The sequence below is a fragment of the Palaemon carinicauda genome, chromosome 41 (genome assembly GCF_036898095.1).
Source record: "Palaemon carinicauda isolate YSFRI2023 chromosome 41, ASM3689809v2, whole genome shotgun sequence".
In the NCBI taxonomy this organism is placed as follows: domain Eukaryota; kingdom Metazoa; phylum Arthropoda; class Malacostraca; order Decapoda; family Palaemonidae; genus Palaemon; species Palaemon carinicauda.
Window position 1 is genome coordinate 48,662,841 of NC_090765.1, and position 13,158 is coordinate 48,675,998.

At 39.2% G+C, this 13,158-nt stretch overlaps 1 protein-coding gene across 3 annotated transcripts in view; it reads left to right on the forward strand.

Annotated features, from left to right (window-relative positions):
* LOC137632611 (protein O-mannosyl-transferase TMTC4-like) overlaps positions 1–13,158 on the forward strand; it is an 82,810-nt gene that overhangs the window by 318 nt on the left and 69,334 nt on the right. For 2 of the 3 annotated variants that reach the window (XM_068364660.1, XM_068364658.1), the window contains exon 1: positions 1–35. This exon is cut by the window's left edge and continues 318 nt beyond it. The gene's annotated coding sequence lies outside the window, so the exon portion shown is untranslated. The remainder of the gene's footprint in view (positions 36–13,158) is intronic. The other variant, XM_068364659.1, reaches the window with a different exon arrangement.

Below are 13,158 nucleotides of genomic sequence, written 5' to 3' on the forward strand. Positions count from 1 at the left end.
GCCTCTCGTCAAGGACTCCTGTAGGCTGATGTAAGGTAACAATATTTTAGTTCATTCTTGGTCAGGCTGATATAAATAAGCTTTAATATGGACTGTGGGAGTGAGGTTGAAAGTCGTCACTTGTGTTTGGTTGATCTTGATAGAGTAACCTATCATAGCCTAAGTGCAGATGAGGGGTTTATCCTTTGTATCCACACATATAAGACCAAGTTCCTTTAGCCTTGCCCAGGAGAGGTAGCTTACTGTAAGTATAAGTTATAGTTATACATTATTCTAACAATGACACTTATGTTGGAATAGTTTATAGGTGACAAGGATCTCCATGTAAGGTTAGTGGATATTTTTGTGCCAGTCACATACCATAAGCTACACACTGTAGCTTATTTGAAGTTCAGTATATAAAAGATTAGTAGTAATATATGTGAACATTATAAAATGACATTTGAAATGTGGAAGGAGAACATAGTGAATGATAACAATGATAAGTAGAGTGGTCACAATTTAAGGTTGATCTTAGATAATCAAAATTTTTTTTAGAGATGCAGTACCCCAAGCTGTTTTGTCGTAATAATTGCTTTAGAATTTCGGCTCAAAAATTCTGTAACAACCAACTAAAATGCACCTTATGGTTGGCAATAATATTATTACTGGAAACCTCTAGGAACTCTCAAAAACCTCAATACATTACAGAAGTCTCCTATATTATTGATTATTTCTGTATAATTTACCTTAAAATATAAGTGAAAAAAAAACTTTATATTTTACATGATTAACTTTTATATTTATATGAGTTTTCTTAATTATAATATTTTATTGTTTTTTTCTTATTAATTTACTTTTTTTCCTTTATATTTTACATAATTTACCTTTTTTATCTATGACCGTTTTTATAAATGTAATTTATTTATTTTGATATAAGTCTTTGTACTGAGATGACATGAGAAAGCGTAAACCATGTCTTGAAATAAGCAGATGCTGAAAATCACAAAATATCAGCACTCGTTGAGGGACTTGGTATAGGGACAGCGTCAGGAGATCGAAATATGTTTGGTGGGGTTAGGAGACTGGTCGCTTGTGGAGCAGTATAAACAATTTACACTTTTAGATAATAAATGGATGACTATGACGATGGGAAAAGAGAACATGCAACCTACAAAAAATTTTAATGACATAAAAGGAACGACATAAGAATTTAGAATGATCAAAAGACAGTAATAAATAGATTCCTCACCAACCAGCAGTGGAAAAAAGCCAGGTCAGGTGAAAAGAAAATGACTGCAAAATGACAATAGTAAATTGACAGTCAGTGTATATAATTGTTTTTGGGTTAATGGTGGGAGTTTATATGTATATATATATATATATATATATTATATATATATATATATATATATATATATATATATATATATATATACACAGTATATATCAGTTTTTAACTAGTCTTTGAATTGTTTATGTAATTGTTTTGGGCTTATGGTATTGTTTATTTATTTATGGTTTTGATGATGTATTTTATATATATATATATATATATATATATATATATACATTATATATATATATATATATATATATATATGTGTGTGTGTGTGTGTGCGAGTATATATGTATATATATATATATATATATATATATATATATATATATATATATGTATGTATGAATATATATAGTATTGTTTAGTATTCTCTTAGTATTTGAGGGTACACTCGGGCACACAATTTTGTTCTATATATCTTCTTTTTTTAAGTTTTTATAGTTATTACATGAAAGATTTATTTTAATATTGTTACTGTTCATAAGATGTTTTATTTCAATTTTTCATTACTTCTCTTGTAGTTTATTTATTTCATTGTTTCTTTTCCTTACTTGGCTATTTTTCCCTGTTGGAGCCCCTGGGCTTATAGTATCCTACTTTTCCAATTAGGGTTGTAGTTTAGCTAGTATTAATAATAATAATAATAATAAGAATGATAAGAATAATAATGTTTTGGTGAGGTTTTATATATGTTAAAATAATTTTGGTCTTTAAATTCTAGTTATATATATAATTGTATTGGAATGGGTTTTGAAATAAATTACAATGCTCCCTTGATATATAGTGTTTATATAACTTAACTACTTATACTGAAATTTAGGAGGTTTCTGGTATATATATATAGTGGTTTCCGGGGGTTTCGGTGGTTTCCAGTAAACAGTAATACCCCAGAAAACTTGATTGTCTAGCAATTCCGTAACATGAAATTAGTTTCTTTACGTAATTGGGGTTTCCAGTTTTGTCGTCAGTCATCTCCAAATGTATGCTGCATACCTATAAATTTTAGCCCATTTTCCAATTATCCTGTGAATGCTAATTTACATCTAACTGATATGCAGGGGTAAAGATATGCTAGATACACTTAGGGGGCATCTAACCTAAGGTAGTGTGTCATCCATATTGCCATATAATTTTAGGATTGATAGAGCTTAATTGTAAAATAAGTTAATTTTAGGAAATAACTGGTGTAGCTCATATGGTAGTTGGTGTGCTATAATATGAAGTATATAGTACAGTACTTTTTTTTATTATAGCATTACGTATGTAAATATATAGCCTTTTGCATGAGCATACAATGGGATTGGATTTTACCTTCGTACCTTAGATTACTTAGGCTTTGAGTTTGGTGCATTTGTGTGTATGCTTGAAGGCAATTGAAAATTGTTATGATGCTATGGTATACTGTACAGTACCATGAAATGATGAATGTGCTTAGAACACTATGTACTGTACTTTTGCCTGGACAGTAAGAAAATGCCATTTTTAATTTTTTCTTTTTTTTTTTTAATTGTATCATCCTTATCTACTGTAACTAGTCAGTTGTCCAGAATACAACAAAAGTCTTTCCACATTTTCAGTTTTATACTGGAAAAGTACTGTTCTCAAGTTATGACATTTTACTGAACTTTGTAAATGTTTTTGTATGAGGAAAAGTTCGTCACATGTTCTGTAGAATCTTATCATTGAAATATATTGGATCGGGAAAAATAAAAATATTTCATGCTAGAATAATATTTCAGTACAAAAACAATTTATTGCTGCAACGTGAATCCCTCGGCTCATCGTGCGTCCTGGAACTGTGAGTCGGGTTATAGTAAAACTGTGAAAGGACGTTGCGATGGAATGAAAAAGAAAAGTAAAGCAGAGCATATTATATTGATTATAATTTGTTCAATTAGTACATTAATTCAAAGTTATTACAAAAGGTCGTTAATTGTTAAATTTTGGCCCAGAATAGGCATAACCTAACTTGCATGCCTACTATTTCCAGGTGCAAAAGACAATAAATACTGTAGTCTCGTATCATCTGAAATAAACATCAGGTTATTGAAAGTGTTTTGCTTACTGTTTTAAATAAGGTAATAGATTATGATAGAAACCTACACAAAGAAGTGGCCATAGTGATTGCGTAGTGTTTACCTTGTATCATGATGGAATTCGCAAACTTTAAGGGAAGTTTGGTATAAATAATGTACTTACATTACTGTAATTCATTTTTAAATTACTGTTTGATATATTCATTAAATATACAGTAGGTTATTTTTTTTTATCTTATTTCATGATAGAAACATATACAAAGAAGTGGCCATACGCTAGAAATCCTTCCCTTCCTGGTGACTACTGGCTTATTCCTGCATTAGTTCCCGATTACTGTGCAGGTTCTGTCCTTTGGTCAGAATGGTTGTATTTGCAGGAAAAGAGTAGATTTCCGGATTAGCCTGCTAGACCCTCTACTTCAGTGAAATATGGGGATACTCAGTACCTATAGAAGCAGAATACCCTGAATTGGAGTGTTCTTTTGTAGACGTTCTTGCACTCGTCTTGATTGTAATGAACGGGGTGACCAACTTTTGCTTCCCCTTTAGGCTAGACCTTGGTCATAGATCAGCACTTTGGCACCCTTCAAGGGTCCAGGACTTCTCTGGAGCTGCTTTGGTTGAATCTTGCTAATTGGTCCTGGATCGAGTTGACAATGAGGTCTGGGGATCTGTAAACTCTCTCTTCTGGTTAGCCAAACATGATCCTGCCACTCGCACTATTGAAGTAGTGATGTTCTGTGTGCCAGAGTCTGCTGCATCACTACCTCGTCAGAAAGACCCATGAGTATATGCACTGTTTGGTATTTCTTGTCGGTGAGACTCAAGTCAGAAGACACGTCTTTCTCGACCTCTAGAGTTGGTGCACATTAGCTTCAGTCATGGCCGCTCTCTAAACTGTTTGTGGTTGGATAGTGTTCAGGCCTGGGGTTTTTGACCCCGAGTCTTTGGAGGAGTATAAGAGTACTGTGCTGTTGGGCAAGAAGGCAGTCACTTGCTTGGCACACAAGTCAGTATACCCCTGAGCTATCTTGGTTTTGAAAAGGAGGGATGCTTTGGTTTCCCAGCTCCCTAAATAAATCGGTCCAGTAGTAGCAGGCATATCTCTCCTTCCAAGGAACTTGGAGATGGTGGTGGAGAAGGGAGGACTGTTTTGCAGAACCCTGTAATCCATCACGTAGTCTCTTTGCGAAGTTACCTTTGGCCAAAGCTTTGGGTGTAGATATACCGGCAAGGTTAGGGATAACAAGGCTCTGCGACTTCTCTGGCCTTGATCAGGACTGCCTGTATTCTCTTCGCCTTGAAGGGATTTTGTGCGTGCACAACCCTTTCAAGGCCCCCAACTTAGCAGGTCAGGAAAGGGGAAGAAGAGGGTAGAGGGGTAAGCTGATGTCGAATTACTTCTTCTCTTACTGCCACAAGTAGTTGGGTGCCCATCTTGCCTTGAACATCCTGACAGGGAAGGGCCTGGTCCTGGGTAGTAAGAGTCTTTTGGGATGGGTACTTGCTACTTTTCTGGATCACTGGTACCCCTTCTCTCGCAGTCTGATAGTGTTCTTGATCACCCCAGCTTAGCGTTAGCAGTATTTTTTGGCCAATGGTCTTCCTCCAGAGATCCCCCAAATCAACCTGTGCTAGGGAGACAGGTGGGATGGGCCAATCTTCTTGGCAGTAAAAGGAGAAGAACCTCACCATAGGAGTCCCTCCCTACTCTCCACCTCCAGACATGCATCTGCTCTCAGGTGTGTCGAAGGAGGATTGGGGGTATGCACCTGGCCGACTTGGTTTTAGTGTAGTGTATTGTATTTGTTATATTTTGACCTTGGTCTATGCCTTAAATTACCCCTTTTCTCATATGACCCATGTGTAACAACATTGGTGATAATGTTCAGGTATTTCAAGAGTAAGAAGACACTTGATTTATTATATTGATGGTAATAATTACTACTAATCCTCCCTCCTCTTATTTTGGGAATTGTCAATGAATTCTGGATGCGTTATTGGAATACAGTACCATAAATATAAGTTTATTCCAACACTAATACAAACCCTTTCGCTCTTTATTAGGGAAATACTTTTAGCAAGGTATAACTACCCCACCACTAGTTAGCAAGGGTAGTACCGGCTACCCCGCCCACACACACACCTGCGTTATAACATCACTTTTGCTTTTGGCTAGGTATAGGACGGACGTTGTCTCTTTCTACCCCTTAACCTTTTTGACTGACCTTTGACTAATTTGTTCCTTTTTTTTACTTTGCTGGTATGGGTGTTGCTGTTTGTGACTTGGCATGGGGAAATTTGAAGAGGGTTTCGTTTTCCTCGAAGGCAAAGAAATCTCTTCTTTTTTTCTTCATTCTTCTCGATCTCTTCCCTTTGATGCCAGACAGCCCTTATGACTGGAGGACTCCTTCACTTCCCCTAGCAAAGCGGCTTTACCCTCCTCCTCGGGGAGTCGCTCTCCTTTGATGCACCTTCACCGTCTTCTTCGAGAAGGCCGCTTGCGACTGACCCAGAGCTCAAGCTCGGTCTTGCTCCTCAGTGCTGATGATACCCCTTATTCTGAATAGGCTCAGCCGGTGGAAGGAGTGCAAAGTCTGAAGCATGCTCCTGCTCCTTTCAAGGGACACCTTATCCTGTTCGCAGGTTAGATCCTCTCCAGAATGGTCTCCTCCGCTCCTGACAACTGCGTACTCCCTCGTTCTGAGTTAGCTCAGCCGGAGGAGAGGGTGCAAAGTCTGATGTATGTCCCTGCTCCTTTCAGGGGGCACCTTATCCATTCGTGGGTTAAACCTTCTCCTTAGAAGTCAACTTTGCGTTGGGTGAAGTGTAGGGTTTGGGATTCATCTATGGTTCTGTGCCCTTCTCTACCCCCTCAGAGTGGCGATCTTCGACGTTCACTCGACCAAGCAGCATTCTCATCCAGCACTTGATGCCTGTGTTCAACTTGAGCTGAGCTCGTTGACTGGAGGTGGAGAGTGCTGCCGGGAGGTTTGCCCTCACATGTTGGACAACTTCCCTTCCGAGGGAAAGTTAACCTCCACCAACTGTTGGGCAACTTTCCCTTCTGAGGGAGAGTTGCCCGCCACCTTTGACGGACAACATTCTTTCCTCTTGCGGGTAGAAACACTGGCGGCTACAACAGGGGTTGGTCGCCTTAACCACTTGCGGGAGAGACTGCCTCCCCTCCTAACCTGAGGGTATAAAACGAGTCTCGTTAGCTGCTGCAGGACCGCTTGTGGCCTCCGGGTTCCATCAATGAGTCTTGTAGGCCTTAACTCTTAAGGGCTATTGCCGACATCGATGAGTCCAGATCCTTTGTGGTTGGTATCTCATTGGTAGTAGCAACAAGGGAGAAACCTTTTGTAGGCTATATCCCTTAGGGGTTATTAGCTTCATCATTCCTCTTCGAAGATACAACAGAGAACAATGAACCCTATGTGCTAGCGCTCTTAACCCCTACTCCAGTGAGGTTAGGGGCAAAGAGCGCTACCATCTACGAGCTTCCCTTCTCGCCGACAACAATCCTCGCACCCTTTTAGAACCGTTTCTTGTCAAAACAAACAGTTGAGGGAGTTCTTCGCCCAACAACAGCTACTTGCTAAACCCCCCTTTCACCACAACAGACAGTTGAGGGAGTTCAGCACTCACTCATATCTTTGCGTCTAATCCCATATTTGCCAGCTTTATTGCTTAATACCTCACCCACCCACATGGTACTTGTTGTATAGCGCACAAGTACATTAAGAACAAATCACATTGCTTAATGCGATACATCTTGTTAGGAATTCGTCTTCTCTCCTGTAAAGCTGTAACTATACGAGCTTCAGTTTGCTGTACAGCTATACAATAACGTTATCATTCACTGACATTCAAGTTATCTTCAAGGGCGCATGCACAGGCTTCAACATTGACACATCTGTTCTCACCGCTCGCGAATGTTCGACACGCTTTAGCGTTTTCCCCGCTACTACTACTACTACTACTTATGTAGTACTGTGTCTGGGACGTTGGCTATCGATCCCCTCCTCTTCTCCCTGTTTCTAGCCATTTAGGTCACTTGATTTAGTGGTGTCACGACTTTTCATCACTCGTCATTTAATCATACGACATTTAATCACGTGAAAATAAACCACTAGTCACTTGATCACTCATCTTTTCATCACTGAGACAATTCATCATTTAACAGTTAATCACCTCGACAGTTAACCATTGCTCATTTCACCATACAATAGTTAATCATGTGAACGGTCACCCCTTGGAGGAAATGTAGAATATGGAGAGCGCTATTCACTAAAATCAGTAAGATCAGGTGATTAGGCAAAATATGTTAAATTATTTTAAATTGCTGAAAATGTTTACTACTTATTTTATTTTTAATTAAATTATTACACTTATCTTTATTTATTATGCCTTAACTATTTTATTTTTAATTAAATTATTACACTTATCTTTATTTATTATGCCTTAACTAAACCACAGTGAGTGTACTGAAGAAGTATTTTGTATTACGATAATAAACTAAAGAAATAAAAACAGTTGTTGCACACGAAGAGTGTGTGTGTTTTATTTTTTTTTATTTTTTTGGTATGTAAGCATAGTTTGGTATTAGGCTACTACCACGGGAAAATTTTCTTTTATTGATTTTATTACTTTTTTGTCTTATCTAATTTTTTTAGCCAGATTATTTAAGGCCATCTCCTATTGGTGTGTATAATTCCTTAATTTTTCCATGAAAGTTATCATCATTTATTTATCTATGTTTATATCATGGAATAACATTAAAACTCGGTTAGATGTGTCCAACTTTTATATATACTGTATTCCATATTAGAATTAGAGCTGAAGAATAACAGTACAGTATAAAAGATGGAAGTAAAACAGTCATAAATTTTTTTTATCAATAACATAAAGGTAAGCCAAGCAAAAAGACAGCAGTATTTACTCAGATTAATAGAGGAGACAAACAACAATTAAGAGTTTAAAATGATTGATGTGCACTCTTACTGTACTTTTGTTTCTGCTTTAGAATGTTTTAATGTTATCATATTTCTGTATCAAAGTACATTGTAAATTTTCCTTGTGTTTTTGGTCTTTTTTAATTCCTAATCAAATTGTCTGCGAACTGTACAAAAAAAAAAATATTTGAGTGATGAAAAGTTGTGATGGTGAAATGTAATACTGTAATGATGAAATATATTGGTGATGAATTGTGCGATGATTATATCATGCATGATTAAGTGTCGTATGATGAAATATTGCGTGATTAATTGACGGATGACGAAATGTCACCTAACACATTTAGTATATGGTTACGCTACAAGTGGACTTCTTTGTTTTAAATGGTAAATGAATGACATGTGTTATGTTCTATGCACATGCGCTCTCACTAGGGAGATAGAAACATAGAATGGTACAGTACCTTGAGCCTCGTTAGATGAAACCCTCCGTTTATTGCCGCAGTTAAGGATAACTTCTGACTGCTTGTGGCCGCGGCATGCCACTGTGCCTGAGTCTCGTTAGACGTAGTCCTTCCAATCCAACGATTGCAGAATATAAGAAGGCTTTCCGACTACATGCGTCTGCCTCATCCAACTGTGATTTAGAAACGCTACTCGGTAAACGTAATCCTTCGGGGTTATGATTTCGGACTTCTCTCTACAGGTTGAAGGTCGTGTTGGAACTCTCACATGGGTTCGGTCTCAGATCCTTGATGATTTCCTCCTCACTCTGTCATGCCCTCATAGAACAACGGTATCGTAAGACATAACTCTTCAGAGTTATTCTTTTAATCTCTTTTTTTTTCTAGGGGATGGAATCAGCTCATGTGTATGTTTACGAATGATAGCAAATATAAATTCGAGAGATCTCATCGCTTCATTAGCTGTATACTATACTCATGAACATTGATCCAGTCAGGGGCACAGAGGAAGTGTACTAGCTTCCTCAGAGGTTGACCTTGGTCTTTCTCTTGGAGAGACTGAAGGTAATGAGCACCGACAGAGTGTCTAGAGTCCCTACTTAGTTCTCTCTCCTCGTACACCTTGTCACCCTGTCACCGCTTGCTCAAGCTTCCTCGGGACTTGTGCAAGAGCAATTTTTGATTCGGTACTCCATGGAGTTCTATGTCAGGAAAGCCAAATACGGCCAAGCTAGAGCTGAACCTCGGTTTTGCTCCCTCAACCTAAGTTACTTCAGCCGGCGGAGGGAGTGCAAAGTCCAAAGCTTCCTCCGGTTTTTCTCAAGGGGTATCACCTTTCTTACCTACTACTTAGGTTTTCTCCGGAGTGGTCTTCTCCTTGGGGGTGTTGAGAAAGGTCTTGGTTTGATCCATGCTCTTCTTTACCCCTAGGATCACAGTTTGTCAGAATGGAATTATGGGGTAGCGCATAGACTGGGAGCAGCTGCAATGCCTCTCCGACTAATTTATAGTATTTATATTCTTTTTCAACCATGACTCGTTCAACTAACATGACTTGCCCATTCTCTGTAGTGAATCCTAATGCTGGATGCAGAGGACTGTGCACCAAAATCCGTAATTCCGGCATGTAAACAGGTAATCCAAGTTGAATGAAGAGCTCATGCCTTTAAGGGCTTATGCAAACAAGCGAACAAAGAGTTACTCGCGAACCCCAGTGTGACCGAGTTGACTCCAGGGGCAAAATAATCTGCAATTTGGCAAGAAAGGCATACACATCATCACATACCCATCTATCTGTTGAGGTGTGAAAGTGAACTTCTCGACAATCTACATTAACACAATCATTCGCACGGACATCCTAAATCAGGCTTTATGTCATCAACGCATGAGTACGTTATTCATCACAAGATCACGAGAGAGGGAATGCCACCTTGCGACCTCCTGTTCCCCAGAAAGGGAGAATACATTGAACAATAGGTTCTCCAGGCTTCTACAGTAAACTCTTTCTTGTAGAAAAGGTGCCTGGAGGCTGGATACAAGTATTCAGTTTCCCTTCCTGAATAAGTTTGTTCAACAAACTTTGTTCATGATGGAGACGGAAGGTACAGTCAGATAAGCAGTCAGACCAGAAGGCTTCATGACAACACAGGAATGAGGATGCTTCCACCAGATTCCAGTTCATCCGTCTAGGGATTTAATAATCATCATAGATGATCGGTAATACCAGTTTCAAGATGCTGTATTTCGACATGGTCGTACCTCCATTTTTTCACAAAGTTTATACTTAGTGTCAACTGGGACTCACAAGAAAGGCTTCGGGACTTCCCTTCTCCAACACTGAGCCAGGCTTCTTGAGTTTTTGCTGTGATCTGAGGGTTGTGGTAAAATGTCGAGAAGTTATCCCTGCAGCCAACACAAAACTGGTATATACCTAGGAATGCTACTAGACATCAGATTAGGAAAAGTCTTCCTGTCTGAGAGCAGAATAGAGAGACTGAAGAAGGATTTAGGCCCCCTCTTGCTACCAGTCTCGCTACCAGCACATTAGTGACTCCGTCAGATAGGCCACCTGTCCGCCTTGGAGCTTCTAGTGACCAACAGAAGACGACCCATACGGTCTCTCTAAGGGCAGCTGAAGTCCACTTGGGCCCAGCAAGGACCCACTGGACCTTCAGGGCCCAAACGAAATAGAGACTAGAGGTGGTGAACCTCGGATAGCGACCTCCTCGGGGGAAGACCTCTCTCCCTCCCCGGAATTATTGCTTTTCACAAACACATCAAAAGTAGGGCGAGTGCCATTTGCTGCACAACACGGCCTACATACTCTGGTTCTAGTCCGAGAGATCCCAGCACATGAAGCTCCTGTAAATGAGGGCAGCCTATCTAGCCCTGCAACAGTTTCTTTAGCTCCTAGAAGTTCACTCCATGGTGTTGATGAGCGACAACATGGTGGTGGCTTCGTAAACAAGAAGGGCAGTACCTTTTCTCAGCACTTTTTCCATCCAGCATTGAAGATGCTAAGATGGGCAGAAGACAACTTTGTTTCCCTATCATCTTGCTTCATTCCAGGCAAAAGGAATGTGCTTGCAGACAACGTGAGCAGAGCGACTCTGTGGGCTCCGAGTGGTCTTTGAATCATCTAATAGCCAACGAAGTTTCCCCGATGGTGGATCTGTTTGCACCATCTCAGAACAGCAAATTCCTACTGTACTGCTCCTTGGTACCGGGTCCTCAGGCGCTCTGGGAAGATGCATTTCAACAATGGTGAGACAACAGTTATGTCTACCGTTTCCTCTGATTTGCCTGGTGAGAAGAGCACTCGACAAGGCATGATCATCCACCAACTTAGCATTGACCTTTATAGCCCTGCTATGACATTACGCAGAATGGTTCCTGAATCTTCTTCAGCTGCAAAAGAATTTCTAAGAGAACGTCCTCTACGTTACTATATAGTATACTCACACAACCACACATAAAGATCTACCACAAAGCCATAGAGTTCCTACGTCTTCACGTCTGAAGGTTATCCAGCATTTCCTCGTGAAGAGAGGATTTTTGCAACACGTTGTGAAAAAGGTGTCTTGATATCTCTGGGAATCTTCAGCTGCTGTGTATCAGGCTAGGTGGGCAGTCTTCTGTGGTTGGTGTTGTGGAAGGGGTACAGTATCTCTCCTCTAGATGCCATTATTCCAGCAATAGCAGATTTCTTGTGTACCTTCGGGAGGACAAAATTCCACTCAATCTCAGCGGTGAAAGGCTATTGCTCAGCCTGGAGCCTTGCCTTTACATTGAAAGGAGTTAATATTTCCTCATCGTTGGAGTGGTGTCTCCTCATACAGAGTTTTAAGCTTACCTATCCTCAGTCGGAACTTGGACTACCTTTTTGTAATGTTCTTGTTCTACGATCTCTAAAAGAAGCTCCCTATGAACTATACTTGTTGCATCCCCATATCCTCTTGCGAGGTGGGAATTAGGTAATGTCTATGGTGTGTTCAAAGAAGTCCAAAGGCTCTGAGAACTCTTACCTGGACAAGCCACATTGCTAGTACCACACAATTACACAGATTACTCAGGCTGCTAACACGTGCACGTACACGTCAGTTTAGTGAGGTGCCAGGGTGATTCCTTCATAAAGTGTGCATAGCACGGAAGTGCACCAAAGGAAAAAAAAGCAGCCAGTTGGTTTAGGACTTCCACCCACCTTAGGGTGAGTCTTCCTTAATAAAGAGAGAAAGGGTTTGTATTAGTGTCTGAACAAATGACAAATTTAAATTAATTTTTATTTTTCCTAATGATACAAACCTTGAGTTCTTTATACAAATTTGTCCCGTCATTACCTATTCTCCTAGCACTGCCTCCAATCAAAAGTGACGATAGAACACAGGTGTGTGTGTGTGTGTGTGTGTGAGCGGGATAGTCGATACCACCCCTTATTTTTGCTAACTGTCGGAGGGGTAGTTATATCTCGATAAAAGTCTTCCAACTTTTTTGAAAGTATATTCCCTAATAAATAGTTCAAGGTTTTTATCTTTTGGAAAAATACAAATTATTTTAAATTTGTCATTTTTAGATAAAATCATTTATTTCAATACTTACCTTGGAATTCAAGGAAGAGCCCTATCACTTTGCTGCTTTTAGTGGTACAGTATTTACTTATTGGTTGGTTATGCTGCTAGCTATAAAGGATTAAGATGTTTATAGGAGCAACCAGTCTTTTTCTTTTCATAAAAGAATTTTAATGAATTTTGAGTAAGTATTGAATAACTTTGTTTTAAAAAAGTAATTTTTATTGTTGTATGATAATTTTGATAAAATGGGGAGACTTTAGCACTTTTCCCAGGTAGATGTTTACTTCATTATGATAATTATTGTTGGGTACA